The 27,697-nt window shown below is 50.0% G+C and overlaps 29 non-coding genes across 29 annotated transcripts; 20 read left to right on the top strand and 9 right to left on the bottom strand.

The window, feature by feature from the left end:
- Positions 1 to 103: 103 nt before the first annotated feature.
- Trnap-cgg (transfer RNA proline (anticodon CGG)) lies at positions 104 to 175 on the top strand. The gene has a single exon. It is a non-coding gene; the product is annotated as a tRNA-Pro (tRNA).
- Positions 176 to 2,002: 1,827 nt separating this feature from the next.
- Trnap-ugg (transfer RNA proline (anticodon UGG)) lies at positions 2,003 to 2,074 on the top strand. Its single transcript has one exon. It is a non-coding gene; the product is annotated as a tRNA-Pro (tRNA).
- A 602-nt stretch (positions 2,075 to 2,676) lies between these two features.
- Positions 2,677 to 2,749, bottom strand: Trnav-uac (transfer RNA valine (anticodon UAC)). Its single transcript has one exon. It is a non-coding gene; the product is annotated as a tRNA-Val (tRNA).
- A 235-nt stretch (positions 2,750 to 2,984) lies between these two features.
- On the top strand, positions 2,985 to 3,056 carry Trnap-cgg (transfer RNA proline (anticodon CGG)). The gene has a single exon. It is a non-coding gene; the product is annotated as a tRNA-Pro (tRNA).
- Positions 3,057 to 3,765: 709 nt separating this feature from the next.
- Positions 3,766 to 3,837, top strand: Trnap-cgg (transfer RNA proline (anticodon CGG)). The gene has a single exon. It is a non-coding gene; the product is annotated as a tRNA-Pro (tRNA).
- Positions 3,838 to 5,664: 1,827 nt separating this feature from the next.
- On the top strand, positions 5,665 to 5,736 carry Trnap-ugg (transfer RNA proline (anticodon UGG)). The gene has a single exon. It is a non-coding gene; the product is annotated as a tRNA-Pro (tRNA).
- A 602-nt stretch (positions 5,737 to 6,338) lies between these two features.
- Trnav-uac (transfer RNA valine (anticodon UAC)) lies at positions 6,339 to 6,411 on the bottom strand. Its single transcript has one exon. It is a non-coding gene; the product is annotated as a tRNA-Val (tRNA).
- A 235-nt stretch (positions 6,412 to 6,646) lies between these two features.
- On the top strand, positions 6,647 to 6,718 carry Trnap-cgg (transfer RNA proline (anticodon CGG)). The gene has a single exon. It is a non-coding gene; the product is annotated as a tRNA-Pro (tRNA).
- Positions 6,719 to 8,550: 1,832 nt separating this feature from the next.
- Positions 8,551 to 8,622, top strand: Trnap-ugg (transfer RNA proline (anticodon UGG)). Its single transcript has one exon. It is a non-coding gene; the product is annotated as a tRNA-Pro (tRNA).
- A 602-nt stretch (positions 8,623 to 9,224) lies between these two features.
- Trnav-uac (transfer RNA valine (anticodon UAC)) lies at positions 9,225 to 9,297 on the bottom strand. Its single transcript has one exon. It is a non-coding gene; the product is annotated as a tRNA-Val (tRNA).
- Positions 9,298 to 9,532: 235 nt separating this feature from the next.
- Trnap-cgg (transfer RNA proline (anticodon CGG)) lies at positions 9,533 to 9,604 on the top strand. Its single transcript has one exon. It is a non-coding gene; the product is annotated as a tRNA-Pro (tRNA).
- A 1,826-nt stretch (positions 9,605 to 11,430) lies between these two features.
- Positions 11,431 to 11,502, top strand: Trnap-ugg (transfer RNA proline (anticodon UGG)). The gene has a single exon. It is a non-coding gene; the product is annotated as a tRNA-Pro (tRNA).
- Positions 11,503 to 12,104: 602 nt separating this feature from the next.
- Positions 12,105 to 12,177, bottom strand: Trnav-uac (transfer RNA valine (anticodon UAC)). The gene has a single exon. It is a non-coding gene; the product is annotated as a tRNA-Val (tRNA).
- A 235-nt stretch (positions 12,178 to 12,412) lies between these two features.
- Positions 12,413 to 12,484, top strand: Trnap-cgg (transfer RNA proline (anticodon CGG)). Its single transcript has one exon. It is a non-coding gene; the product is annotated as a tRNA-Pro (tRNA).
- A 1,826-nt stretch (positions 12,485 to 14,310) lies between these two features.
- On the top strand, positions 14,311 to 14,382 carry Trnap-ugg (transfer RNA proline (anticodon UGG)). The gene has a single exon. It is a non-coding gene; the product is annotated as a tRNA-Pro (tRNA).
- Positions 14,383 to 14,984: 602 nt separating this feature from the next.
- Trnav-uac (transfer RNA valine (anticodon UAC)) lies at positions 14,985 to 15,057 on the bottom strand. Its single transcript has one exon. It is a non-coding gene; the product is annotated as a tRNA-Val (tRNA).
- A 235-nt stretch (positions 15,058 to 15,292) lies between these two features.
- Positions 15,293 to 15,364, top strand: Trnap-cgg (transfer RNA proline (anticodon CGG)). Its single transcript has one exon. It is a non-coding gene; the product is annotated as a tRNA-Pro (tRNA).
- A 1,827-nt stretch (positions 15,365 to 17,191) lies between these two features.
- Trnap-ugg (transfer RNA proline (anticodon UGG)) lies at positions 17,192 to 17,263 on the top strand. The gene has a single exon. It is a non-coding gene; the product is annotated as a tRNA-Pro (tRNA).
- Positions 17,264 to 17,865: 602 nt separating this feature from the next.
- Trnav-uac (transfer RNA valine (anticodon UAC)) lies at positions 17,866 to 17,938 on the bottom strand. The gene has a single exon. It is a non-coding gene; the product is annotated as a tRNA-Val (tRNA).
- A 235-nt stretch (positions 17,939 to 18,173) lies between these two features.
- On the top strand, positions 18,174 to 18,245 carry Trnap-cgg (transfer RNA proline (anticodon CGG)). Its single transcript has one exon. It is a non-coding gene; the product is annotated as a tRNA-Pro (tRNA).
- A 1,826-nt stretch (positions 18,246 to 20,071) lies between these two features.
- Positions 20,072 to 20,143, top strand: Trnap-ugg (transfer RNA proline (anticodon UGG)). Its single transcript has one exon. It is a non-coding gene; the product is annotated as a tRNA-Pro (tRNA).
- Positions 20,144 to 20,745: 602 nt separating this feature from the next.
- On the bottom strand, positions 20,746 to 20,818 carry Trnav-uac (transfer RNA valine (anticodon UAC)). The gene has a single exon. It is a non-coding gene; the product is annotated as a tRNA-Val (tRNA).
- Positions 20,819 to 21,053: 235 nt separating this feature from the next.
- On the top strand, positions 21,054 to 21,125 carry Trnap-cgg (transfer RNA proline (anticodon CGG)). The gene has a single exon. It is a non-coding gene; the product is annotated as a tRNA-Pro (tRNA).
- A 1,829-nt stretch (positions 21,126 to 22,954) lies between these two features.
- Trnap-ugg (transfer RNA proline (anticodon UGG)) lies at positions 22,955 to 23,026 on the top strand. Its single transcript has one exon. It is a non-coding gene; the product is annotated as a tRNA-Pro (tRNA).
- A 602-nt stretch (positions 23,027 to 23,628) lies between these two features.
- Trnav-uac (transfer RNA valine (anticodon UAC)) lies at positions 23,629 to 23,701 on the bottom strand. The gene has a single exon. It is a non-coding gene; the product is annotated as a tRNA-Val (tRNA).
- Positions 23,702 to 23,936: 235 nt separating this feature from the next.
- Trnap-cgg (transfer RNA proline (anticodon CGG)) lies at positions 23,937 to 24,008 on the top strand. Its single transcript has one exon. It is a non-coding gene; the product is annotated as a tRNA-Pro (tRNA).
- A 1,826-nt stretch (positions 24,009 to 25,834) lies between these two features.
- On the top strand, positions 25,835 to 25,906 carry Trnap-ugg (transfer RNA proline (anticodon UGG)). The gene has a single exon. It is a non-coding gene; the product is annotated as a tRNA-Pro (tRNA).
- Positions 25,907 to 26,508: 602 nt separating this feature from the next.
- Trnav-uac (transfer RNA valine (anticodon UAC)) lies at positions 26,509 to 26,581 on the bottom strand. The gene has a single exon. It is a non-coding gene; the product is annotated as a tRNA-Val (tRNA).
- Positions 26,582 to 26,816: 235 nt separating this feature from the next.
- Trnap-cgg (transfer RNA proline (anticodon CGG)) lies at positions 26,817 to 26,888 on the top strand. Its single transcript has one exon. It is a non-coding gene; the product is annotated as a tRNA-Pro (tRNA).
- Positions 26,889 to 27,697: the final 809 nt, after the last annotated feature.

Raw genomic sequence — 27,697 nt, 5'->3', positions numbered from 1 at the left:
CCAACCGCGACAGCCAGAGAGAACGCTGGGTGAGCTGCAGCCGTACATGGTGAGACCATCCTCGGTGGCGTCATTCACATGCAGTGTGTTTTCGGAACGAACAGGCTCGTTGGTCTAGGGGTATGATTCCTGCTTCGGGTGCAGGAGGTCCCGGGTTCAAATCCCGGACGAGCCCTTGCGTTTTGTACAACGGTGTGCTAACAAACCGCATGGCGGCGGCTGTTTCGCGCATTTCCAGGCCTCCAAGTCAGCGCTAAATCCGACAACCAGTTCTGAAACAGTTTCATTTGAGCCATGTGCACCCTGCTGGTGGAACGTTTGAAGTTGATTTAAATGGTCACAGTAGAGATCGTAGCAAGTGTCTTGCTGAGTGCGACGAAAACGTGTTTCCGCCCGCAATCGAACCGGGGACCTTGTGCGTGTTAGGCAGACGTTATAACCGCTACACCACGGAAACTGCTACGCTCTGCCCTCCACATGTGATACAACTTGTAGGACGATCGCCATTGTGGCGTAAAAATCACAATGCCGGTATTTCGCATTCGTGTGAAACAATCGACAGCACCCTTGACTGCCTGAATGCCATGTCGAATAAGAGCTCAAGAAGTCATCGGAAACGCTCGAGGGAGAGTCCTCAGCAGCATCTGCTGCTCTTTCTTTCCTTACGAGATACCGTCGATTCGCGCAGTCGTTATTGCAAAAGATGTCACCAAAGGCGATCGCTTCGTTAGCGGCACGGCGCCTGGGCTCGGCGGCAGCTCTACATGGAGGCACCAGCAGCCCCAGCCCCTCCAGGCCGCCGCCGGCGCCACAGCGCAAGGAGTCGGCGCCCGCCCTGCAATGCCCCCTGTCGTTGCACATTCCACCCGCCCTTTATCCTCTCCATGTCTGACTCACTACCCTAAATGACGCTGTAGTCGACGTGCTTATTACTATCGCTTTTGGAAGAACCAAGGCGCAGTATTCTAGTGACGAACCGGTATTGCAAATTTGGATTAAGTAAAAATTTGTTGTGTGGTCGAGCGACACCCCCGTCTCGCTCTTCCTAGATGATCGCTGCTGCGCGGAGTAACTCCTAGCGCGCCGATGGCTTCAGAGTTGGTCTTCTCGAAGTTTTGCTTTTGCACTGCATTCCGCAATCTTATAGTTACGTGCTTCGGTTTCCCGACGTTCTTGTGTTTAGTGCGTTCGGCTTCTCTTAACCCTTAGCCACCGCTTGCCGAAATTTCCACACCGTCATCTGTTGATCTGCAGAGCTCGATGAAGGTACCGCGGCCGTTCCTGAGCTCGCGAAACGGCCGAATCTGTAGTTGTTTCCAGATCTCTCCCACACAACGGCCTCCCGGAAGCTTGGATTACAGGAGTACGCCACTACTCCCAGCCGCTGAATTACCTTTGAAGCAGAATGACATGAGCTACACGCAGCTCCGATTTTTTTTTTTTTTTGGTGTCTGACCTACTTTGAAAGATTTTGTAGTCGATTTACTTACCACTATCGCTGTTGGAAGGAGGAAACCACGTGATAATCACACAGTATTCTAGAGACGATCAGGTAATGAAAATTTAGAATAAGTAAAACAGTATCAAAAGAAGTTGTGTGGTGGAGCGGCACATGCAATTCACGCTTCCTAGATGATCGTTGCTGCATAGAATAATTCTTTTGTCTGTGGCGTCTTCAGTATTCGTCTTCTGGAAGTTTTGCTTGCAATATATTCTTCAATATTTTCATTATGAGTTGGTGCTTGCTTTCCCGATGTTATTTTGTTTAGTGCATTCGCCTTCTCTTAACCCTGAGAAACCACATACGGAAACTGAGGCACTGCCGGCTGTTCATAAGCAGAGTTCGATGAAGTTATTTCGCTTTTTATTCGGTGCCTTTAATATTCTTCTCATCAGTGGTGAGTGCTGCCTGCAGAAAGCGCTTATCTTGCGAATTCACGTGAAAGTTTGTGTTCCCTGGGAGATGCACTACTTGTGATTAGCTTGAGTGGTGCGGGCAGGTGGCTCGTTGGTCTAGGGGTATGATTCCTGCTTTGGGTGCAGGAGGTCCCGGGTTCAAATCCCGGACGAGCCCTGCCATTTTGACCGTGCTGAAGAGTAGGTGGAACTCAGTCCCGGTTGCAGCTCCTCAATGAAGAGTAAGACGCCTGTTATATCACGTGGATATAACAAGAATCCGGCACCAGTAAAGTACGTAGGTGGAATTCGGTAGAAAGGCAGACGGTAATTTTTCTTGCAACGGAAAACAAGGTTGTCTTTGCGGAATATGTGCACCGTGAGTGGAGATTCAGCTTGATTGTGCGACAGTCTACCTTCATCTTACTAGCGACGGCAACAACCAATGGGTGGGACGTAAGACTGAGCGTGGCTAAGAGTTTCTCATTATTAGTTACCTTCACACTTTGACACAGCCGTGACAAGGCGAGTAGCGCGAGCTCAGGATAGCCAGTAGGAAGCGCACCTGAAGTAGCCCTGAAGAACCGGGTTGTAAATTTTGCCAGCCATAATGGAGCTAGGGGCGTTCTCAGTTACCAAATACCGGTGCAATAAGAGAGCAACAGTATTTGACAGTAAAATGACGCCCTATCCATCTAGAATATGACATTGATTGTCTCTGCATACGCATCCGTGAGGTCATCCCGGAAATGAAATCCGATAAGCGGATTAAAATTGTTGTGTTCCCGCCCGGGATCGAACCGGGGACCTTCTGCGTGTAAAGCAGACGTGATAACCGCTACACCACGGAAACGACGGATCGTCTGATGTGCCACCCGGAGACTCGTGGTAGCAACAGTTTTTCTTCTGTGTTAGCAAGGGCATCGGCTACGAGCTCTCTCCGATTCGTGAGGTTCCTATAGTACAAGAAGTCGATGAAAACAATCCAACCGCGACAGCCAGAGAGAACGCTGGGTGAGCTGCAGCCGTACATGGTGAGACCATCCTCGGTGGCGTCATTCACATGCAGTGTGTTTTCGGAACGAACAGGCTCGTTGGTCTAGGGGTATGATTCCTGCTTCGGGTGCAGGAGGTCCCGGGTTCAAATCCCGGACGAGCCCTTGCGTTTTGTACAACGGTGTGCTAACAAACCGCATGGCGGCGGCTGTTTCGCGCATTTCCAGGCCTCCAAGTCAGCGCTAAATCCGACAACCAGTTCTGAAACAGTTTCATTTGAGCCATGTGCACCCTGCTGGTGGAACGTTTGAAGTTGATTTAAATGGTCACAGTAGAGATCGTAGCAAGTGTCTTGCTGAGTGCGACGAAAACGTGTTTCCGCCCGCAATCGAACCGGGGACCTTGTGCGTGTTAGGCAGACGTTATAACCGCTACACCACGGAAACTGCTACGCTCTGCCCTCCACATGTGATACAACTTGTAGGACGATCGCCATTGTGGCGTAAAAATCACAATGCCGGTATTTCGCATTCGTGTGAAACAATCGACAGCACCCTTGACTGCCTGAATGCCATGTCGAATAAGAGCTCAAGAAGTCATCGGAAACGCTCGAGGGAGAGTCCTCAGCAGCATCTGCTGCTCTTTCTTTCCTTACGAGATACCGTCGATTCGCGCAGTCGTTATTGCAAAAGATGTCACCAAAGGCGATCGCTTCGTTAGCGGCACGGCGCCTGGGCTCGGCGGCAGTACAAGAAGTCGATGAAAACAATCCAACCGCGACAGCCAGAGAGAACGCTGGGTGAGCTGCAGCCGTACATGGTGAGACCATCCTCGGTGGCGTCATTCACATGCAGTGTGTTTTCGGAACGAACAGGCTCGTTGGTCTAGGGGTATGATTCCTGCTTCGGGTGCAGGAGGTCCCGGGTTCAAATCCCGGACGAGCCCTTGCGTTTTGTACAACGGTGTGCTAACAAACCGCATGGCGGCGGCTGTTTCGCGCATTTCCAGGCCTCCAAGTCAGCGCTAAATCCGACAACCAGTTCTGAAACAGTTTCATTTGAGCCATGTGCACCCTGCTGGTGGAACGTTTGAAGTTGATTTAAATGGTCACAGTAGAGATCGTAGCAAGTGTCTTGCTGAGTGCGACGAAAACGTGTTTCCGCCCGCAATCGAACCGGGGACCTTGTGCGTGTTAGGCAGACGTTATAACCGCTACACCACGGAAACTGCTACGCTCTGCCCTCCACATGTGATACAACTTGTAGGACGATCGCCATTGTGGCGTAAAAATCACAATGCCGGTATTTCGCATTCGTGTGAAACAATCGACAGCACCCTTGACTGCCTGAATGCCATGTCGAATAAGAGCTCAAGAAGTCATCGGAAACGCTCGAGGGAGAGTCCTCAGCAGCATCTGCTGCTCTTTCTTTCCTTACGAGATACCGTCGATTCGCGCAGTCGTTATTGCAAAAGATGTCACCAAAGGCGATCGCTTCGTTAGCGGCACGGCGCCTGGGCTCGGCGGCAGCTCTACATGGAGGCACCAGCAGCCCCAGCCCCTCCAGGCCGCCGCCGGCGCCACAGCGCAAGGAGTCGGCGCCCGCCCTGCAATGCCCCCTGTCGTTGCACATTCCACCCGCCCTTTATCCTCTCCATGTCTGACTCACTACCCTAAATGACGCTGTAGTCGACGTGCTTATTACTATCGCTTTTGGAAGAACCAAGGCGCAGTATTCTAGTGACGAACCGGTATTGCAAATTTGGATTAAGTAAAAATTTGTTGTGTGGTCGAGCGACACCCCCGTCTCGCTCTTCCTAGATGATCGCTGCTGCGCGGAGTAACTCCTAGCGCGCCGATGGCTTCAGAGTTGGTCTTCTCGAAGTTTTGCTTTTGCACTGCATTCCGCAATCTTATAGTTACGTGCTTCGGTTTCCCGACGTTCTTGTGTTTAGTGCGTTCGGCTTCTCTTAACCCTTAGCCACCGCTTGCCGAAATTTCCACACCGTCATCTGTTGATCTGCAGAGCTCGATGAAGGTACCGCGGCCGTTCCTGAGCTCGCGAAACGGCCGAATCTGTAGTTGTTTCCAGATCTCTCCCACACAACGGCCTCCCGGAAGCTTGGATTACAGGAGTACGCCACTACTCCCAGCCGCTGAATTACCTTTGAAGCAGAATGACATGAGCTACACGCAGCTCCGATTTTTTTTTTTTTTTGGTGTCTGACCTACTTTGAAAGATTTTGTAGTCGATTTACTTACCACTATCGCTGTTGGAAGGAGGAAACCACGTGATAATCACACAGTATTCTAGAGACGATCAGGTAATGAAAATTTAGAATAAGTAAAACAGTATCAAAAGAAGTTGTGTGGTGGAGCGGCACATGCAATTCACGCTTCCTAGATGATCGTTGCTGCATAGAATAATTCTTTTGTCTGTGGCGTCTTCAGTATTCGTCTTCTGGAAGTTTTGCTTGCAATATATTCTTCAATATTTTCATTATGAGTTGGTGCTTGCTTTCCCGATGTTATTTTGTTTAGTGCATTCGCCTTCTCTTAACCCTGAGAAACCACATACGGAAACTGAGGCACTGCCGGCTGTTCATAAGCAGAGTTCGATGAAGTTATTTCGCTTTTTATTCGGTGCCTTTAATATTCTTCTCATCAGTGGTGAGTGCTGCCTGCAGAAAGCGCTTATCTTGCGAATTCACGTGAAAGTTTGTGTTCCCTGGGAGATGCACTACTTGTGATTAGCTTGAGTGGTGCGGGCAGGTGGCTCGTTGGTCTAGGGGTATGATTCCTGCTTTGGGTGCAGGAGGTCCCGGGTTCAAATCCCGGACGAGCCCTGCCATTTTGACCGTGCTGAAGAGTAGGTGGAACTCAGTCCCGGTTGCAGCTCCTCAATGAAGAGTAAGACGCCTGTTATATCACGTGGATATAACAAGAATCCGGCACCAGTAAAGTACGTAGGTGGAATTCGGTAGAAAGGCAGACGGTAATTTTTCTTGCAACGGAAAACAAGGTTGTCTTTGCGGAATATGTGCACCGTGAGTGGAGATTCAGCTTGATTGTGCGACAGTCTACCTTCATCTTACTAGCGACGGCAACAACCAATGGGTGGGACGTAAGACTGAGCGTGGCTAAGAGTTTCTCATTATTAGTTACCTTCACACTTTGACACAGCCGTGACAAGGCGAGTAGCGCGAGCTCAGGATAGCCAGTAGGAAGCGCACCTGAAGTAGCCCTGAAGAACCGGGTTGTAAATTTTGCCAGCCATAATGGAGCTAGGGGCGTTCTCAGTTACCAAATACCGGTGCAATAAGAGAGCAACAGTATTTGACAGTAAAATGACGCCCTATCCATCTAGAATATGACATTGATTGTCTCTGCATACGCATCCGTGAGGTCATCCCGGAAATGAAATCCGATAAGCGGATTAAAATTGTTGTGTTCCCGCCCGGGATCGAACCGGGGACCTTCTGCGTGTAAAGCAGACGTGATAACCGCTACACCACGGAAACGACGGATCGTCTGATGTGCCACCCGGAGACTCGTGGTAGCAACAGTTTTTCTTCTGTGTTAGCAAGGGCATCGGCTACGAGCTCTCTCCGATTCGTGAGGTTCCTATAGTACAAGAAGTCGATGAAAACAATCCAACCGCGACAGCCAGAGAGAACGCTGGGTGAGCTGCAGCCGTACATGGTGAGACCATCCTCGGTGGCGTCATTCACATGCAGTGTGTTTTCGGAACGAACAGGCTCGTTGGTCTAGGGGTATGATTCCTGCTTCGGGTGCAGGAGGTCCCGGGTTCAAATCCCGGACGAGCCCTTGCGTTTTGTACAACGGTGTGCTAACAAACCGCATGGCGGCGGCTGTTTCGCGCATTTCCAGGCCTCCAAGTCAGCGCTAAATCCGACAACCAGTTCTGAAACAGTTTCATTTGAGCCATGTGCACCCTGCTGGTGGAACGTTTGAAGTTGATTTAAATGGTCACAGTAGAGATCGTAGCAAGTGTCTTGCTGAGTGCGACGAAAACGTGTTTCCGCCCGCAATCGAACCGGGGACCTTGTGCGTGTTAGGCAGACGTTATAACCGCTACACCACGGAAACTGCTACGCTCTGCCCTCCACATGTGATACAACTTGTAGGACGATCGCCATTGTGGCGTAAAAATCACAATGCCGGTATTTCGCATTCGTGTGAAACAATCGACAGCACCCTTGACTGCCTGAATGCCATGTCGAATAAGAGCTCAAGAAGTCATCGGAAACGCTCGAGGGAGAGTCCTCAGCAGCATCTGCTGCTCTTTCTTTCCTTACGAGATACCGTCGATTCGCGCAGTCGTTATTGCAAAAGATGTCACCAAAGGCGATCGCTTCGTTAGCGGCACGGCACGGCGCCTGGGCTCGGCGGCAGCTCTACATGGAGGCACCAGCAGCCCCAGCCCCTCCAGGCCGCCGCCGGCGCCACAGCGCAAGGAGTCGGCGCCCGCCCTGCAATGCCCCCTGTCGTTGCACATTCCACCCGCCCTTTATCCTCTCCATGTCTGACTCACTACCCTAAATGACGCTGTAGTCGACGTGCTTATTACTATCGCTTTTGGAAGAACCAAGGCGCAGTATTCTAGTGACGAACCGGTATTGCAAATTTGGATTAAGTAAAAATTTGTTGTGTGGTCGAGCGACACCCCCGTCTCGCTCTTCCTAGATGATCGCTGCTGCGCGGAGTAACTCCTAGCGCGCCGATGGCTTCAGAGTTGGTCTTCTCGAAGTTTTGCTTTTGCACTGCATTCCGCAATCTTATAGTTACGTGCTTCGGTTTCCCGACGTTCTTGTGTTTAGTGCGTTCGGCTTCTCTTAACCCTTAGCCACCGCTTGCCGAAATTTCCACACCGTCATCTGTTGATCTGCAGAGCTCGATGAAGGTACCGCGGCCGTTCCTGAGCTCGCGAAACGGCCGAATCTGTAGTTGTTTCCAGATCTCTCCCACACAACGGCCTCCCGGAAGCTTGGATTACAGGAGTACGCCACTACTCCCAGCCGCTGAATTACCTTTGAAGCAGAATGACATGAGCTACACGCAGCTCCGATTTTTTTTTTTTTTTGGTGTCTGACCTACTTTGAAAGATTTTGTAGTCGATTTACTTACCACTATCGCTGTTGGAAGGAGGAAACCACGTGATAATCACACAGTATTCTAGAGACGATCAGGTAATGAAAATTTAGAATAAGTAAAACAGTATCAAAAGAAGTTGTGTGGTGGAGCGGCACATGCAATTCACGCTTCCTAGATGATCGTTGCTGCATAGAATAATTCTTTTGTCTGTGGCGTCTTCAGTATTCGTCTTCTGGAAGTTTTGCTTGCAATATATTCTTCAATATTTTCATTATGAGTTGGTGCTTGCTTTCCCGATGTTATTTTGTTTAGTGCATTCGCCTTCTCTTAACCCTGAGAAACCACATACGGAAACTGAGGCACTGCCGGCTGTTCATAAGCAGAGTTCGATGAAGTTATTTCGCTTTTTATTCGGTGCCTTTAATATTCTTCTCATCAGTGGTGAGTGCTGCCTGCAGAAAGCGCTTATCTTGCGAATTCACGTGAAAGTTTGTGTTCCCTGGGAGATGCACTACTTGTGATTAGCTTGAGTGGTGCGGGCAGGTGGCTCGTTGGTCTAGGGGTATGATTCCTGCTTTGGGTGCAGGAGGTCCCGGGTTCAAATCCCGGACGAGCCCTGCCATTTTGACCGTGCTGAAGAGTAGGTGGAACTCAGTCCCGGTTGCAGCTCCTCAATGAAGAGTAAGACGCCTGTTATATCACGTGGATATAACAAGAATCCGGCACCAGTAAAGTACGTAGGTGGAATTCGGTAGAAAGGCAGACGGTAATTTTTCTTGCAACGGAAAACAAGGTTGTCTTTGCGGAATATGTGCACCGTGAGTGGAGATTCAGCTTGATTGTGCGACAGTCTACCTTCATCTTACTAGCGACGGCAACAACCAATGGGTGGGACGTAAGACTGAGCGTGGCTAAGAGTTTCTCATTATTAGTTACCTTCACACTTTGACACAGCCGTGACAAGGCGAGTAGCGCGAGCTCAGGATAGCCAGTAGGAAGCGCACCTGAAGTAGCCCTGAAGAACCGGGTTGTAAATTTTGCCAGCCATAATGGAGCTAGGGGCGTTCTCAGTTACCAAATACCGGTGCAATAAGAGAGCAACAGTATTTGACAGTAAAATGACGCCCTATCCATCTAGAATATGACATTGATTGTCTCTGCATACGCATCCGTGAGGTCATCCCGGAAATGAAATCCGATAAGCGGATTAAAATTGTTGTGTTCCCGCCCGGGATCGAACCGGGGACCTTCTGCGTGTAAAGCAGACGTGATAACCGCTACACCACGGAAACGACGGATCGTCTGATGTGCCACCCGGAGACTCGTGGTAGCAACAGTTTTTCTTCTGTGTTAGCAAGGGCATCGGCTACGAGCTCTCTCCGATTCGTGAGGTTCCTATAGTACAAGAAGTCGATGAAAACAATCCAACCGCGACAGCCAGAGAGAACGCTGGGTGAGCTGCAGCCGTACATGGTGAGACCATCCTCGGTGGCGTCATTCACATGCAGTGTGTTTTCGGAACGAACAGGCTCGTTGGTCTAGGGGTATGATTCCTGCTTCGGGTGCAGGAGGTCCCGGGTTCAAATCCCGGACGAGCCCTTGCGTTTTGTACAACGGTGTGCTAACAAACCGCATGGCGGCGGCTGTTTCGCGCATTTCCAGGCCTCCAAGTCAGCGCTAAATCCGACAACCAGTTCTGAAACAGTTTCATTTGAGCCATGTGCACCCTGCTGGTGGAACGTTTGAAGTTGATTTAAATGGTCACAGTAGAGATCGTAGCAAGTGTCTTGCTGAGTGCGACGAAAACGTGTTTCCGCCCGCAATCGAACCGGGGACCTTGTGCGTGTTAGGCAGACGTTATAACCGCTACACCACGGAAACTGCTACGCTCTGCCCTCCACATGTGATACAACTTGTAGGACGATCGCCATTGTGGCGTAAAAATCACAATGCCGGTATTTCGCATTCGTGTGAAACAATCGACAGCACCCTTGACTGCCTGAATGCCATGTCGAATAAGAGCTCAAGAAGTCATCGGAAACGCTCGAGGGAGAGTCCTCAGCAGCATCTGCTGCTCTTTCTTTCCTTACGAGATACCGTCGATTCGCGCAGTCGTTATTGCAAAAGATGTCACCAAAGGCGATCGCTTCGTTAGCGGCACGGCGCCTGGGCTCGGCGGCAGCTCTACATGGAGGCACCAGCAGCCCCAGCCCCTCCAGGCCGCCGCCGGCGCCACAGCGCAAGGAGTCGGCGCCCGCCCTGCAATGCCCCCTGTCGTTGCACATTCCACCCGCCCTTTATCCTCTCCATGTCTGACTCACTACCCTAAATGACGCTGTAGTCGACGTGCTTATTACTATCGCTTTTGGAAGAACCAAGGCGCAGTATTCTAGTGACGAACCGGTATTGCAAATTTGGATTAAGTAAAAATTTGTTGTGTGGTCGAGCGACACCCCCGTCTCGCTCTTCCTAGATGATCGCTGCTGCGCGGAGTAACTCCTAGCGCGCCGATGGCTTCAGAGTTGGTCTTCTCGAAGTTTTGCTTTTGCACTGCATTCCGCAATCTTATAGTTACGTGCTTCGGTTTCCCGACGTTCTTGTGTTTAGTGCGTTCGGCTTCTCTTAACCCTTAGCCACCGCTTGCCGAAATTTCCACACCGTCATCTGTTGATCTGCAGAGCTCGATGAAGGTACCGCGGCCGTTCCTGAGCTCGCGAAACGGCCGAATCTGTAGTTGTTTCCAGATCTCTCCCACACAACGGCCTCCCGGAAGCTTGGATTACAGGAGTACGCCACTACTCCCAGCCGCTGAATTACCTTTGAAGCAGAATGACATGAGCTACACGCAGCTCCGATTTTTTTTTTTTTTGGTGTCTGACCTACTTTGAAAGATTTTGTAGTCGATTTACTTACCACTATCGCTGTTGGAAGGAGGAAACCACGTGATAATCACACAGTATTCTAGAGACGATCAGGTAATGAAAATTTAGAATAAGTAAAACAGTATCAAAAGAAGTTGTGTGGTGGAGCGGCACATGCAATTCACGCTTCCTAGATGATCGTTGCTGCATAGAATAATTCTTTTGTCTGTGGCGTCTTCAGTATTCGTCTTCTGGAAGTTTTGCTTGCAATATATTCTTCAATATTTTCATTATGAGTTGGTGCTTGCTTTCCCGATGTTATTTTGTTTAGTGCATTCGCCTTCTCTTAACCCTGAGAAACCACATACGGAAACTGAGGCACTGCCGGCTGTTCATAAGCAGAGTTCGATGAAGTTATTTCGCTTTTTATTCGGTGCCTTTAATATTCTTCTCATCAGTGGTGAGTGCTGCCTGCAGAAAGCGCTTATCTTGCGAATTCACGTGAAAGTTTGTGTTCCCTGGGAGATGCACTACTTGTGATTAGCTTGAGTGGTGCGGGCAGGTGGCTCGTTGGTCTAGGGGTATGATTCCTGCTTTGGGTGCAGGAGGTCCCGGGTTCAAATCCCGGACGAGCCCTGCCATTTTGACCGTGCTGAAGAGTAGGTGGAACTCAGTCCCGGTTGCAGCTCCTCAATGAAGAGTAAGACGCCTGTTATATCACGTGGATATAACAAGAATCCGGCACCAGTAAAGTACGTAGGTGGAATTCGGTAGAAAGGCAGACGGTAATTTTTCTTGCAACGGAAAACAAGGTTGTCTTTGCGGAATATGTGCACCGTGAGTGGAGATTCAGCTTGATTGTGCGACAGTCTACCTTCATCTTACTAGCGACGGCAACAACCAATGGGTGGGACGTAAGACTGAGCGTGGCTAAGAGTTTCTCATTATTAGTTACCTTCACACTTTGACACAGCCGTGACAAGGCGAGTAGCGCGAGCTCAGGATAGCCAGTAGGAAGCGCACCTGAAGTAGCCCTGAAGAACCGGGTTGTAAATTTTGCCAGCCATAATGGAGCTAGGGGCGTTCTCAGTTACCAAATACCGGTGCAATAAGAGAGCAACAGTATTTGACAGTAAAATGACGCCCTATCCATCTAGAATATGACATTGATTGTCTCTGCATACGCATCCGTGAGGTCATCCCGGAAATGAAATCCGATAAGCGGATTAAAATTGTTGTGTTCCCGCCCGGGATCGAACCGGGGACCTTCTGCGTGTAAAGCAGACGTGATAACCGCTACACCACGGAAACGACGGATCGTCTGATGTGCCACCCGGAGACTCGTGGTAGCAACAGTTTTTCTTCTGTGTTAGCAAGGGCATCGGCTACGAGCTCTCTCCGATTCGTGAGGTTCCTATAGTACAAGAAGTCGATGAAAACAATCCAACCGCGACAGCCAGAGAGAACGCTGGGTGAGCTGCAGCCGTACATGGTGAGACCATCCTCGGTGGCGTCATTCACATGCAGTGTGTTTTCGGAACGAACAGGCTCGTTGGTCTAGGGGTATGATTCCTGCTTCGGGTGCAGGAGGTCCCGGGTTCAAATCCCGGACGAGCCCTTGCGTTTTGTACAACGGTGTGCTAACAAACCGCATGGCGGCGGCTGTTTCGCGCATTTCCAGGCCTCCAAGTCAGCGCTAAATCCGACAACCAGTTCTGAAACAGTTTCATTTGAGCCATGTGCACCCTGCTGGTGGAACGTTTGAAGTTGATTTAAATGGTCACAGTAGAGATCGTAGCAAGTGTCTTGCTGAGTGCGACGAAAACGTGTTTCCGCCCGCAATCGAACCGGGGACCTTGTGCGTGTTAGGCAGACGTTATAACCGCTACACCACGGAAACTGCTACGCTCTGCCCTCCACATGTGATACAACTTGTAGGACGATCGCCATTGTGGCGTAAAAATCACAATGCCGGTATTTCGCATTCGTGTGAAACAATCGACAGCACCCTTGACTGCCTGAATGCCATGTCGAATAAGAGCTCAAGAAGTCATCGGAAACGCTCGAGGGAGAGTCCTCAGCAGCATCTGCTGCTCTTTCTTTCCTTACGAGATACCGTCGATTCGCGCAGTCGTTATTGCAAAAGATGTCACCAAAGGCGATCGCTTCGTTAGCGGCACGGCGCCTGGGCTCGGCGGCAGCTCTACATGGAGGCACCAGCAGCCCCAGCCCCTCCAGGTCGCCGCCGGCGCCACAGCGCAAGGAGTCGGCGCCCGCCCTGCAATGCCCCCTGTCGTTGCACATTCCACCCGCCCTTTATCCTCTCCATGTCTGACTCACTACCCTAAATGACGCTGTAGTCGACGTGCTTATTACTATCGCTTTTGGAAGAACCAAGGCGCAGTATTCTAGTGACGAACCGGTATTGCAAATTTGGATTAAGTAAAAATTTGTTGTGTGGTCGAGCGACACCCCCGTCTCGCTCTTCCTAGATGATCGCTGCTGCGCGGAGTAACTCCTAGCGCGCCGATGGCTTCAGAGTTGGTCTTCTCGAAGTTTTGCTTTTGCACTGCATTCCGCAATCTTATAGTTACGTGCTTCGGTTTCCCGACGTTCTTGTGTTTAGTGCGTTCGGCTTCTCTTAACCCTTAGCCACCGCTTGCCGAAATTTCCACACCGTCATCTGTTGATCTGCAGAGCTCGATGAAGGTACCGCGGCCGTTCCTGAGCTCGCGAAACGGCCGAATCTGTAGTTGTTTCCAGATCTCTCCCACACAACGGCCTCCCGGAAGCTTGGATTACAGGAGTACGCCACTACTCCCAGCCGCTGAATTACCTTTGAAGCAGAATGACATGAGCTACACGCAGCTCCGATTTTTTTTTTTTTTGGTGTCTGACCTACTTTGAAAGATTTTGTAGTCGATTTACTTACCACTATCGCTGTTGGAAGGAGGAAACCACGTGATAATCACACAGTATTCTAGAGACGATCAGGTAATGAAAATTTAGAATAAGTAAAACAGTATCAAAAGAAGTTGTGTGGTGGAGCGGCACATGCAATTCACGCTTCCTAGATGATCGTTGCTGCATAGAATAATTCTTTTGTCTGTGGCGTCTTCAGTATTCGTCTTCTGGAAGTTTTGCTTGCAATATATTCTTCAATATTTTCATTATGAGTTGGTGCTTGCTTTCCCGATGTTATTTTGTTTAGTGCATTCGCCTTCTCTTAACCCTGAGAAACCACATACGGAAACTGAGGCACTGCCGGCTGTTCATAAGCAGAGTTCGATGAAGTTATTTCGCTTTTTATTCGGTGCCTTTAATATTCTTCTCATCAGTGGTGAGTGCTGCCTGCAGAAAGCGCTTATCTTGCGAATTCACGTGAAAGTTTGTGTTCCCTGGGAGATGCACTACTTGTGATTAGCTTGAGTGGTGCGGGCAGGTGGCTCGTTGGTCTAGGGGTATGATTCCTGCTTTGGGTGCAGGAGGTCCCGGGTTCAAATCCCGGACGAGCCCTGCCATTTTGACCGTGCTGAAGAGTAGGTGGAACTCAGTCCCGGTTGCAGCTCCTCAATGAAGAGTAAGACGCCTGTTATATCACGTGGATATAACAAGAATCCGGCACCAGTAAAGTACGTAGGTGGAATTCGGTAGAAAGGCAGACGGTAATTTTTCTTGCAACGGAAAACAAGGTTGTCTTTGCGGAATATGTGCACCGTGAGTGGAGATTCAGCTTGATTGTGCGACAGTCTACCTTCATCTTACTAGCGACGGCAACAACCAATGGGTGGGACGTAAGACTGAGCGTGGCTAAGAGTTTCTCATTATTAGTTACCTTCACACTTTGACACAGCCGTGACAAGGCGAGTAGCGCGAGCTCAGGATAGCCAGTAGGAAGCGCACCTGAAGTAGCCCTGAAGAACCGGGTTGTAAATTTTGCCAGCCATAATGGAGCTAGGGGCGTTCTCAGTTACCAAATACCGGTGCAATAAGAGAGCAACAGTATTTGACAGTAAAATGACGCCCTATCCATCTAGAATATGACATTGATTGTCTCTGCATACGCATCCGTGAGGTCATCCCGGAAATGAAATCCGATAAGCGGATTAAAATTGTTGTGTTCCCGCCCGGGATCGAACCGGGGACCTTCTGCGTGTAAAGCAGACGTGATAACCGCTACACCACGGAAACGACGGATCGTCTGATGTGCCACCCGGAGACTCGTGGTAGCAACAGTTTTTCTTCTGTGTTAGCAAGGGCATCGGCTACGAGCTCTCTCCGATTCGTGAGGTTCCTATAGTACAAGAAGTCGATGAAAACAATCCAACCGCGACAGCCAGAGAGAACGCTGGGTGAGCTGCAGCCGTACATGGTGAGACCATCCTCGGTGGCGTCATTCACATGCAGTGTGTTTTCGGAACGAACAGGCTCGTTGGTCTAGGGGTATGATTCCTGCTTCGGGTGCAGGAGCTCCCGGGTTCAAATCCCGGACGAGCCCTTGCGTTTTGTACAACGGTGTGCTAACAAACCGCATGGCGGCGGCTGTTTCGCGCATTTCCAGGCCTCCAAGTCAGCGCTAAATCCGACAACCAGTTCTGAAACAGTTTCATTTGAGCCATGTGCACCCTGCTGGTGGAACGTTTGAAGTTGATTTAAATGGTCACAGTAGAGATCGTAGCAAGTGTCTTGCTGAGTGCGACGAAAACGTGTTTCCGCCCGCAATCGAACCGGGGACCTTGTGCGTGTTAGGCAGACGTTATAACCGCTACACCACGGAAACTGCTACGCTCTGCCCTCCACATGTGATACAACTTGTAGGACGATCGCCATTGTGGCGTAAAAATCACAATGCCGGTATTTCGCATTCGTGTGAAACAATCGACAGCACCCTTGACTGCCTGAATGCCATGTCGAATAAGAGCTCAAGAAGTCATCGGAAACGCTCGAGGGAGAGTCCTCAGCAGCATCTGCTGCTCTTTCTTTCCTTACGAGATACCGTCGATTCGCGCAGTCGTTATTGCAAAAGATGTCACCAAAGGCGATCGCTTCGTTAGCGGCACGGCGCCTGGGCTCGGCGGCAGCTCTACATGGAGGCACCAGCAGCCCCAGCCCCTCCAGGTCGCCGCCGGCGCCACAGCGCAAGGAGTCGGCGCCCGCCCTGCAATGCCCCCTGTCGTTGCACATTCCACCCGCCCTTTATCCTCTCCATGTCTGACTCACTACCCTAAATGACGCTGTAGTCGACGTGCTTATTACTATCGCTTTTGGAAGAACCAAGGCGCAGTATTCTAGTGACGAACCGGTATTGCAAATTTGGATTAAGTAAAAATTTGTTGTGTGGTCGAGCGACACCCCCGTCTCGCTCTTCCTAGATGATCGCTGCTGCGCGGAGTAACTCCTAGCGCGCCGATGGCTTCAGAGTTGGTCTTCTCGAAGTTTTGCTTTTGCACTGCATTCCGCAATCTTATAGTTACGTGCTTCGGTTTCCCGACGTTCTTGTGTTTAGTGCGTTCGGCTTCTCTTAACCCTTAGCCACCGCTTGCCGAAATTTCCACACCGTCATCTGTTGATCTGCAGAGCTCGATGAAGGTACCGCGGCCGTTCCTGAGCTCGCGAAACGGCCGAATCTGTAGTTGTTTCCAGATCTCTCCCACACAACGGCCTCCCGGAAGCTTGGATTACAGGAGTACGCCACTACTCCCAGCCGCTGAATTACCTTTGAAGCAGAATGACATGAGCTACACGCAGCTCCGATTTTTTTTTTTTTTTGGTGTCTGACCTACTTTGAAAGATTTTGTAGTCGATTTACTTACCACTATCGCTGTTGGAAGGAGGAAACCACGTGATAATCACACAGTATTCTAGAGACGATCAGGTAATGAAAATTTAGAATAAGTAAAACAGTATCAAAAGAAGTTGTGTGGTGGAGCGGCACATGCAATTCACGCTTCCTAGATGATCGTTGCTGCATAGAATAATTCTTTTGTCTGTGGCGTCTTCAGTATTCGTCTTCTGGAAGTTTTGCTTGCAATATATTCTTCAATATTTTCATTATGAGTTGGTGCTTGCTTTCCCGATGTTATTTTGTTTAGTGCATTCGCCTTCTCTTAACCCTGAGAAACCACATACGGAAACTGAGGCACTGCCGGCTGTTCATAAGCAGAGTTCGATGAAGTTATTTCGCTTTTTATTCGGTGCCTTTAATATTCTTCTCATCAGTGGTGAGTGCTGCCTGCAGAAAGCGCTTATCTTGCGAATTCACGTGAAAGTTTGTGTTCCCTGGGAGATGCACTACTTGTGATTAGCTTGAGTGGTGCGGGCAGGTGGCTCGTTGGTCTAGGGGTATGATTCCTGCTTTGGGTGCAGGAGGTCCCGGGTTCAAATCCCGGACGAGCCCTGCCATTTTGACCGTGCTGAAGAGTAGGTGGAACTCAGTCCCGGTTGCAGCTCCTCAATGAAGAGTAAGACGCCTGTTATATCACGTGGATATAACAAGAATCCGGCACCAGTAAAGTACGTAGGTGGAATTCGGTAGAAAGGCAGACGGTAATTTTTCTTGCAACGGAAAACAAGGTTGTCTTTGCGGAATATGTGCACCGTGAGTGGAGATTCAGCTTGATTGTGCGACAGTCTACCTTCATCTTACTAGCGACGGCAACAACCAATGGGTGGGACGTAAGACTGAGCGTGGCTAAGAGTTTCTCATTATTAGTTACCTTCACACTTTGACACAGCCGTGACAAGGCGAGTAGCGCGAGCTCAGGATAGCCAGTAGGAAGCGCACCTGAAGTAGCCCTGAAGAACCGGGTTGTAAATTTTGCCAGCCATAATGGAGCTAGGGGCGTTCTCAGTTACCAAATACCGGTGCAATAAGAGAGCAACAGTATTTGACAGTAAAATGACGCCCTATCCATCTAGAATATGACATTGATTGTCTCTGCATACGCATCCGTGAGGTCATCCCGGAAATGAAATCCGATAAGCGGATTAAAATTGTTGTGTTCCCGCCCGGGATCGAACCGGGGACCTTCTGCGTGTAAAGCAGACGTGATAACCGCTACACCACGGAAACGACGGATCGTCTGATGTGCCACCCGGAGACTCGTGGTAGCAACAGTTTTTCTTCTGTGTTAGCAAGGGCATCGGCTACGAGCTCTCTCCGATTCGTGAGGTTCCTATAGTACAAGAAGTCGATGAAAACAATCCAACCGCGACAGCCAGAGAGAACGCTGGGTGAGCTGCAGCCGTACATGGTGAGACCATCCTCGGTGGCGTCATTCACATGCAGTGTGTTTTCGGAACGAACAGGCTCGTTGGTCTAGGGGTATGATTCCTGCTTCGGGTGCAGGAGGTCCCGGGTTCAAATCCCGGACGAGCCCTTGCGTTTTGTACAACGGTGTGCTAACAAACCGCATGGCGGCGGCTGTTTCGCGCATTTCCAGGCCTCCAAGTCAGCGCTAAATCCGACAACCAGTTCTGAAACAGTTTCATTTGAGCCATGTGCACCCTGCTGGTGGAACGTTTGAAGTTGATTTAAATGGTCACAGTAGAGATCGTAGCAAGTGTCTTGCTGAGTGCGACGAAAACGTGTTTCCGCCCGCAATCGAACCGGGGACCTTGTGCGTGTTAGGCAGACGTTATAACCGCTACACCACGGAAACTGCTACGCTCTGCCCTCCACATGTGATACAACTTGTAGGACGATCGCCATTGTGGCGTAAAAATCACAATGCCGGTATTTCGCATTCGTGTGAAACAATCGACAGCACCCTTGACTGCCTGAATGCCATGTCGAATAAGAGCTCAAGAAGTCATCGGAAACGCTCGAGGGAGAGTCCTCAGCAGCATCTGCTGCTCTTTCTTTCCTTACGAGATACCGTCGATTCGCGCAGTCGTTATTGCAAAAGATGTCACCAAAGGCGATCGCTTCGTTAGCGGCACGGCGCCTGGGCTCGGCGGCAGCTCTACATGGAGGCACCAGCAGCCCCAGCCCCTCCAGGTCGCCGCCGGCGCCACAGCGCAAGGAGTCGGCGCCCGCCCTGCAATGCCCCCTGTCGTTGCACATTCCACCCGCCCTTTATCCTCTCCATGTCTGACTCACTACCCTAAATGACGCTGTAGTCGACGTGCTTATTACTATCGCTTTTGGAAGAACCAAGGCGCAGTATTCTAGTGACGAACCGGTATTGCAAATTTGGATTAAGTAAAAATTTGTTGTGTGGTCGAGCGACACCCCCGTCTCGCTCTTCCTAGATGATCGCTGCTGCGCGGAGTAACTCCTAGCGCGCCGATGGCTTCAGAGTTGGTCTTCTCGAAGTTTTGCTTTTGCACTGCATTCCGCAATCTTATAGTTACGTGCTTCGGTTTCCCGACGTTCTTGTGTTTAGTGCGTTCGGCTTCTCTTAACCCTTAGCCACCGCTTGCCGAAATTTCCACACCGTCATCTGTTGATCTGCAGAGCTCGATGAAGGTACCGCGGCCGTTCCTGAGCTCGCGAAACGGCCGAATCTGTAGTTGTTTCCAGATCTCTCCCACACAACGGCCTCCCGGAAGCTTGGATTACAGGAGTACGCCACTACTCCCAGCCGCTGAATTACCTTTGAAGCAGAATGACATGAGCTACACGCAGCTCCGATTTTTTTTTTTTTTGGTGTCTGACCTACTTTGAAAGATTTTGTAGTCGATTTACTTACCACTATCGCTGTTGGAAGGAGGAAACCACGTGATAATCACACAGTATTCTAGAGACGATCAGGTAATGAAAATTTAGAATAAGTAAAACAGTATCAAAAGAAGTTGTGTGGTGGAGCGGCACATGCAATTCACGCTTCCTAGATGATCGTTGCTGCATAGAATAATTCTTTTGTCTGTGGCGTCTTCAGTATTCGTCTTCTGGAAGTTTTGCTTGCAATATATTCTTCAATATTTTCATTATGAGTTGGTGCTTGCTTTCCCGATGTTATTTTGTTTAGTGCATTCGCCTTCTCTTAACCCTGAGAAACCACATACGGAAACTGAGGCACTGCCGGCTGTTCATAAGCAGAGTTCGATGAAGTTATTTCGCTTTTTATTCGGTGCCTTTAATATTCTTCTCATCAGTGGTGAGTGCTGCCTGCAGAAAGCGCTTATCTTGCGAATTCACGTGAAAGTTTGTGTTCCCTGGGAGATGCACTACTTGTGATTAGCTTGAGTGGTGCGGGCAGGTGGCTCGTTGGTCTAGGGGTATGATTCCTGCTTTGGGTGCAGGAGGTCCCGGGTTCAAATCCCGGACGAGCCCTGCCATTTTGACCGTGCTGAAGAGTAGGTGGAACTCAGTCCCGGTTGCAGCTCCTCAATGAAGAGTAAGACGCCTGTTATATCACGTGGATATAACAAGAATCCGGCACCAGTAAAGTACGTAGGTGGAATTCGGTAGAAAGGCAGACGGTAATTTTTCTTGCAACGGAAAACAAGGTTGTCTTTGCGGAATATGTGCACCGTGAGTGGAGATTCAGCTTGATTGTGCGACAGTCTACCTTCATCTTACTAGCGACGGCAACAACCAATGGGTGGGACGTAAGACTGAGCGTGGCTAAGAGTTTCTCATTATTAGTTACCTTCACACTTTGACACAGCCGTGACAAGGCGAGTAGCGCGAGCTCAGGATAGCCAGTAGGAAGCGCACCTGAAGTAGCCCTGAAGAACCGGGTTGTAAATTTTGCCAGCCATAATGGAGCTAGGGGCGTTCTCAGTTACCAAATACCGGTGCAATAAGAGAGCAACAGTATTTGACAGTAAAATGACGCCCTATCCATCTAGAATATGACATTGATTGTCTCTGCATACGCATCCGTGAGGTCATCCCGGAAATGAAATCCGATAAGCGGATTAAAATTGTTGTGTTCCCGCCCGGGATCGAACCGGGGACCTTCTGCGTGTAAAGCAGACGTGATAACCGCTACACCACGGAAACGACGGATCGTCTGATGTGCCACCCGGAGACTCGTGGTAGCAACAGTTTTTCTTCTGTGTTAGCAAGGGCATCGGCTACGAGCTCTCTCCGATTCGTGAGGTTCCTATAGTACAAGAAGTCGATGAAAACAATCCAACCGCGACAGCCAGAGAGAACGCTGGGTGAGCTGCAGCCGTACATGGTGAGACCATCCTCGGTGGCGTCATTCACATGCAGTGTGTTTTCGGAACGAACAGGCTCGTTGGTCTAGGGGTATGATTCCTGCTTCGGGTGCAGGAGGTCCCGGGTTCAAATCCCGGACGAGCCCTTGCGTTTTGTACAACGGTGTGCTAACAAACCGCATGGCGGCGGCTGTTTCGCGCATTTCCAGGCCTCCAAGTCAGCGCTAAATCCGACAACCAGTTCTGAAACAGTTTCATTTGAGCCATGTGCACCCTGCTGGTGGAACGTTTGAAGTTGATTTAAATGGTCACAGTAGAGATCGTAGCAAGTGTCTTGCTGAGTGCGACGAAAACGTGTTTCCGCCCGCAATCGAACCGGGGACCTTGTGCGTGTTAGGCAGACGTTATAACCGCTACACCACGGAAACTGCTACGCTCTGCCCTCCACATGTGATACAACTTGTAGGACGATCGCCATTGTGGCGTAAAAATCACAATGCCGGTATTTCGCATTCGTGTGAAACAATCGACAGCACCCTTGACTGCCTGAATGCCATGTCGAATAAGAGCTCAAGAAGTCATCGGAAACGCTCGAGGAAGAGTCCTCAGCAGCATCTGCTGCTCTTTCTTTCCTTACGAGATACCGTCGATTCGCGCAGTCGTTATTGCAAAAGATGTCACCAAAGGCGATCGCTTCGTTAGCGGCACGGCGCCTGGGCTCGGCGGCAGCTCTACATGGAGGCACCAGCAGCCCCAGCCCCTCCAGGTCGCCGCCGGCGCCACAGCGCAAGGAGTCGGCGCCCGCCCTGCAATGCCCCCTGTCGTTGCACATTCCACCCGCCCTTTATCCTCTCCATGTCTGACTCACTACCCTAAATGACGCTGTAGTCGACGTGCTTATTACTATCGCTTTTGGAAGAACCAAGGCGCAGTATTCTAGTGACGAACCGGTATTGCAAATTTGGATTAAGTAAAAATTTGTTGTGTGGTCGAGCGACACCCCCGTCTCGCTCTTCCTAGATGATCGCTGCTGCGCGGAGTAACTCCTAGCGCGCCGATGGCTTCAGAGTTGGTCTTCTCGAAGTTTTGCTTTTGCACTGCATTCCGCAATCTTATAGTTACGTGCTTCGGTTTCCCGACGTTCTTGTGTTTAGTGCGTTCGGCTTCTCTTAACCCTTAGCCACCGCTTGCCGAAATTTCCACACCGTCATCTGTTGATCTGCAGAGCTCGATGAAGGTACCGCGGCCGTTCCTGAGCTCGCGAAACGGCCGAATCTGTAGTTGTTTCCAGATCTCTCCCACACAACGGCCTCCCGGAAGCTTGGATTACAGGAGTACGCCACTACTCCCAGCCGCTGAATTACCTTTGAATCAGAATGACATGAGCTACACGCAGCTCCGATTTTTTTTTTTTTTTTTGGTGTCTGACCTACTTTGAAAGATTTTGTAGTCGATTTAGTTACCACTATCGCTGTTGGAAGGAGGAAACCACGTGATAATCACACAGTATTCTAGAGACGATCAGGTAATGAAAATTTAGAATAAGTAAAACAGTATCAAAAGAAGTTGTGTGGTGGAGCGGCACATGCAATTCACGCTTCCTAGATGATCGTTGCTGCATAGAATAATTCTTTTGTCTGTGGCGTCTTCAGTATTCGTCTTCTGGAAGTTTTGCTTGCAATATATTCTTCAATATTTTCATTATGAGTTGGTGCTTGCTTTCCCGATGTTATTTTGTTTAGTGCATTCGCCTTCTCTTAACCCTGAGAAACCACATACGGAAACTGAGGCACTGCCGGCTGTTCATAAGCAGAGTTCGATGAAGTTATTTCGCTTTTTATTCGGTGCCTTTAATATTCTTCTCATCAGTGGTGAGTGCTGCCTGCAGAAAGCGCTTATCTTGCGAATTCACGTGAAAGTTTGTGTTCCCTGGGAGATGCACTACTTGTGATTAGCTTGAGTGGTGCGGGCAGGTGGCTCGTTGGTCTAGGGGTATGATTCCTGCTTTGGGTGCAGGAGGTCCCGGGTTCAAATCCCGGACGAGCCCTGCCATTTTGACCGTGCTGAAGAGTAGGTGGAACTCAGTCCCGGTTGCAGCTCCTCAATGAAGAGTAAGACGCCTGTTATATCACGTGGATATAACAAGAATCCGGCACCAGTAAAGTACGTAGGTGGAATTCGGTAGAAAGGCAGACGGTAATTTTTCTTGCAACGGAAAACAAGGTTGTCTTTGCGGAATATGTGCACCGTGAGTGGAGATTCAGCTTGATTGTGCGACAGTCTACCTTCATCTTACTAGCGACGGCAACAACCAATGGGTGGGACGTAAGACTGAGCGTGGCTAAGAGTTTCTCATTATTAGTTACCTTCACACTTTGACACAGCCGTGACAAGGCGAGTAGCGCGAGCTCAGGATAGCCAGTAGGAAGCGCACCTGAAGTAGCCCTGAAGAACCGGGTTGTAAATTTTGCCAGCCATAATGGAGCTAGGGGCGTTCTCAGTTACCAAATACCGGTGCAATAAGAGAGCAACAGTATTTGACAGTAAAATGACGCCCTATCCATCTAGAATATGACATTGATTGTCTCTGCATACGCATCCGTGAGGTCATCCCGGAAATGAAATCCGATAAGCGGATTAAAATTGTTGTGTTCCCGCCCGGGATCGAACCGGGGACCTTCTGCGTGTAAAGCAGACGTGATAACCGCTACACCACGGAAACGACGGATCGTCTGATGTGCCACCCGGAGACTCGTGGTAGCAACAGTTTTTCTTCTGTGTTAGCAAGGGCATCGGCTACGAGCTCTCTCCGATTCGTGAGGTTCCTATAGTACAAGAAGTCGATGAAAACAATCCAACCGCGACAGCCAGAGAGAACGCTGGGTGAGCTGCAGCCGTACATGGTGAGACCATCCTCGGTGGCGTCATTCACATGCAGTGTGTTTTCGGAACGAACAGGCTCGTTGGTCTAGGGGTATGATTCCTGCTTCGGGTGCAGGAGGTCCCGGGTTCAAATCCCGGACGAGCCCTTGCGTTTTGTACAACGGTGTGCTAACAAACCGCATGGCGGCGGCTGTTTCGCGCATTTCCAGGCCTCCAAGTCAGCGCTAAATCCGACAACCAGTTCTGAAACAGTTTCATTTGAGCCATGTGCACCCTGCTGGTGGAACGTTTGAAGTTGATTTAAATGGTCACAGTAGAGATCGTAGCAAGTGTCTTGCTGAGTGCGACGAAAACGTGTTTCCGCCCGCAATCGAACCGGGGACCTTGTGCGTGTTAGGCAGACGTTATAACCGCTACACCACGGAAACTGCTACGCTCTGCCCTCCACATGTGATACAACTTGTAGGACGATCGCCATTGTGGCGTAAAAATCACAATGCCGGTATTTCGCATTCGTGTGAAACAATCGACAGCACCCTTGACTGCCTGAATGCCATGTCGAATAAGAGCTCAAGAAGTCATCGGAAACGCTCGAGGGAGAGTCCTCAGCAGCATCTGCTGCTCTTTCTTTCCTTACGAGATACCGTCGATTCGCGCAGTCGTTATTGCAAAAGATGTCACCAAAGGCGATCGCTTCGTTAGCGGCACGGCGCCTGGGCTCGGCGGCAGCTCTACATGGAGGCACCAGCAGCCCCAGCCCCTCCAGGTCGCCGCCGGCGCCACAGCGCAAGGAGTCGGCGCCCGCCCTGCAATGCCCCCTGTCGTTGCACATTCCACCCGCCCTTTATCCTCTCCATGTCTGACTCACTACCCTAAATGACGCTGTAGTCGACGTGCTTATTACTATCGCTTTTGGAAGAACCAAGGCGCAGTATTCTAGTGACGAACCGGTATTGCAAATTTGGATTAAGTAAAAATTTGTTGTGTGGTCGAGCGACACCCCCGTCTCGCTCTTCCTAGATGATCGCTGCTGCGCGGAGTAACTCCTAGCGCGCCGATGGCTTCAGAGTTGGTCTTCTCGAAGTTTTGCTTTTGCACTGCATTCCGCAATCTTATAGTTACGTGCTTCGGTTTCCCGACGTTCTTGTGTTTAGTGCGTTCGGCTTCTCTTAACCCTTAGCCACCGCTTGCCGAAATTTCCACACCGTCATCTGTTGATCTGCAGAGCTCGATGAAGGTACCGCGGCCGTTCCTGAGCTCGCGAAACGGCCGAATCTGTAGTTGTTTCCAGATCTCTCCCACACAACGGCCTCCCGGAAGCTTGGATTACAGGAGTACGCCACTACTCCCAGCCGCTGAATTACCTTTGAAGCAGAATGACATGAGCTACACGCAGCTCCGATTTTTTTTTTTTTTGGTGTCTGACCTACTTTGAAAGATTTTGTAGTCGATTTACTTACCACTATCGCTGTTGGAAGGAGGAAACCACGTGATAATCACACAGTATTCTAGAGACGATCAGGTAATGAAAATTTAGAATAAGTAAAACAGTATCAAAAGAAGTTGTGTGGTGGAGCGGCACATGCAATTCACGCTTCCTAGATGATCGTTGCTGCATAGAATAATTCTTTTGTCTGTGGCGTCTTCAGTATTCGTCTTCTGGAAGTTTTGCTTGCAATATATTCTTCAATATTTTCATTATGAGTTGGTGCTTGCTTTCCCGATGTTATTTTGTTTAGTGCATTCGCCTTCTCTTAACCCTGAGAAACCACATACGGAAACTGAGGCACTGCCGGCTGTTCATAAGCAGAGTTCGATGAAGTTATTTCGCTTTTTATTCGGTGCCTTTAATATTCTTCTCATCAGTGGTGAGTGCTGCCTGCAGAAAGCGCTTATCTTGCGAATTCACGTGAAAGTTTGTGTTCCCTGGGAGATGCACTACTTGTGATTAGCTTGAGTGGTGCGGGCAGGTGGCTCGTTGGTCTAGGGGTATGATTCCTGCTTTGGGTGCAGGAGGTCCCGGGTTCAAATCCCGGACGAGCCCTGCCATTTTGACCGTGCTGAAGAGTAGGTGGAACTCAGTCCCGGTTGCAGCTCCTCAATGAAGAGTAAGACGCCTGTTATATCACGTGGATATAACAAGAATCCGGCACCAGTAAAGTACGTAGGTGGAATTCGGTAGAAAGGCAGACGGTAATTTTTCTTGCAACGGAAAACAAGGTTGTCTTTGCGGAATATGTGCACCGTGAGTGGAGATTCAGCTTGATTGTGCGACAGTCTACCTTCATCTTACTAGCGACGGCAACAACCAATGGGTGGGACGTAAGACTGAGCGTGGCTAAGAGTTTCTCATTATTAGTTACCTTCACACTTTGACACAGCCGTGACAAGGCGAGTAGCGCGAGCTCAGGATAGCCAGTAGGAAGCGCACCTGAAGTAGCCCTGAAGAACCGGGTTGTAAATTTTGCCAGCCATAATGGAGCTAGGGGCGTTCTCAGTTACCAAATACCGGTGCAATAAGAGAGCAACAGTATTTGACAGTAAAATGACGCCCTATCCATCTAGAATATGACATTGATTGTCTCTGCATACGCATCCGTGAGGTCATCCCGGAAATGAAATCCGATAAGCGGATTAAAATTGTTGTGTTCCCGCCCGGGATCGAACCGGGGACCTTCTGCGTGTAAAGCAGACGTGATAACCGCTACACCACGGAAACGACGGATCGTCTGATGTGCCACCCGGAGACTCGTGGTAGCAACAGTTTTTCTTCTGTGTTAGCAAGGGCATCGGCTACGAGCTCTCTCCGATTCGTGAGGTTCCTATAGTACAAGAAGTCGATGAAAACAATCCAACCGCGACAGCCAGAGAGAACGCTGGGTGAGCTGCAGCCGTACATGGTGAGACCATCCTCGGTGGCGTCATTCACATGCAGTGTGTTTTCGGAACGAACAGGCTCGTTGGTCTAGGGGTATGATTCCTGCTTCGGGTGCAGGAGGTCCCGGGTTCAAATCCCGGACGAGCCCTTGCGTTTTGTACAACGGTGTGCTAACAAACCGCATGGCGGCGGCTGTTTCGCGCATTTCCAGGCCTCCAAGTCAGCGCTAAATCCGACAACCAGTTCTGAAACAGTTTCATTTGAGCCATGTGCACCCTGCTGGTGGAACGTTTGAAGTTGATTTAAATGGTCACAGTAGAGATCGTAGCAAGTGTCTTGCTGAGTGCGACGAAAACGTGTTTCCGCCCGCAATCGAACCGGGGACCTTGTGCGTGTTAGGCAGACGTTATAACCGCTACACCACGGAAACTGCTACGCTCTGCCCTCCACATGTGATACAACTTGTAGGACGATCGCCATTGTGGCGTAAAAATCACAATGCCGGTATTTCGCATTCGTGTGAAACAATCGACAGCACCCTTGACTGCCTGAATGCCATGTCGAATAAGAGCTCAAGAAGTCATCGGAAACGCTCGAGGAAGAGTCCTCAGCAGCATCTGCTGCTCTTTCTTTCCTTACGAGATACCGTCGATTCGCGCAGTCGTTATTGCAAAAGATGTCACCAAAGGCGATCGCTTCGTTAGCGGCACGGCGCCTGGGCTCGGCGGCAGCTCTACATGGAGGCACCAGCAGCCCCAGCCCCTCCAGGTCGCCGCCGGCGCCACAGCGCAAGGAGTCGGCGCCCGCCCTGCAATGCCCCCTGTCGTTGCACATTCCACCCGCCCTTTATCCTCTCCATGTCTGACTCACTACCCTAAATGACGCTGTAGTCGACGTGCTTATTACTATCGCTTTTGGAAGAACCAAGGCGCAGTATTCTAGTGACGAACCGGTATT

The sequence above is a fragment of the Schistocerca nitens genome, chromosome 2, assembly GCF_023898315.1.
Source record: "Schistocerca nitens isolate TAMUIC-IGC-003100 chromosome 2, iqSchNite1.1, whole genome shotgun sequence".
Classification (NCBI taxonomy): domain Eukaryota; kingdom Metazoa; phylum Arthropoda; class Insecta; order Orthoptera; family Acrididae; genus Schistocerca; species Schistocerca nitens.
This window is presented reverse-complemented; position numbering and strand designations above follow the sequence as displayed.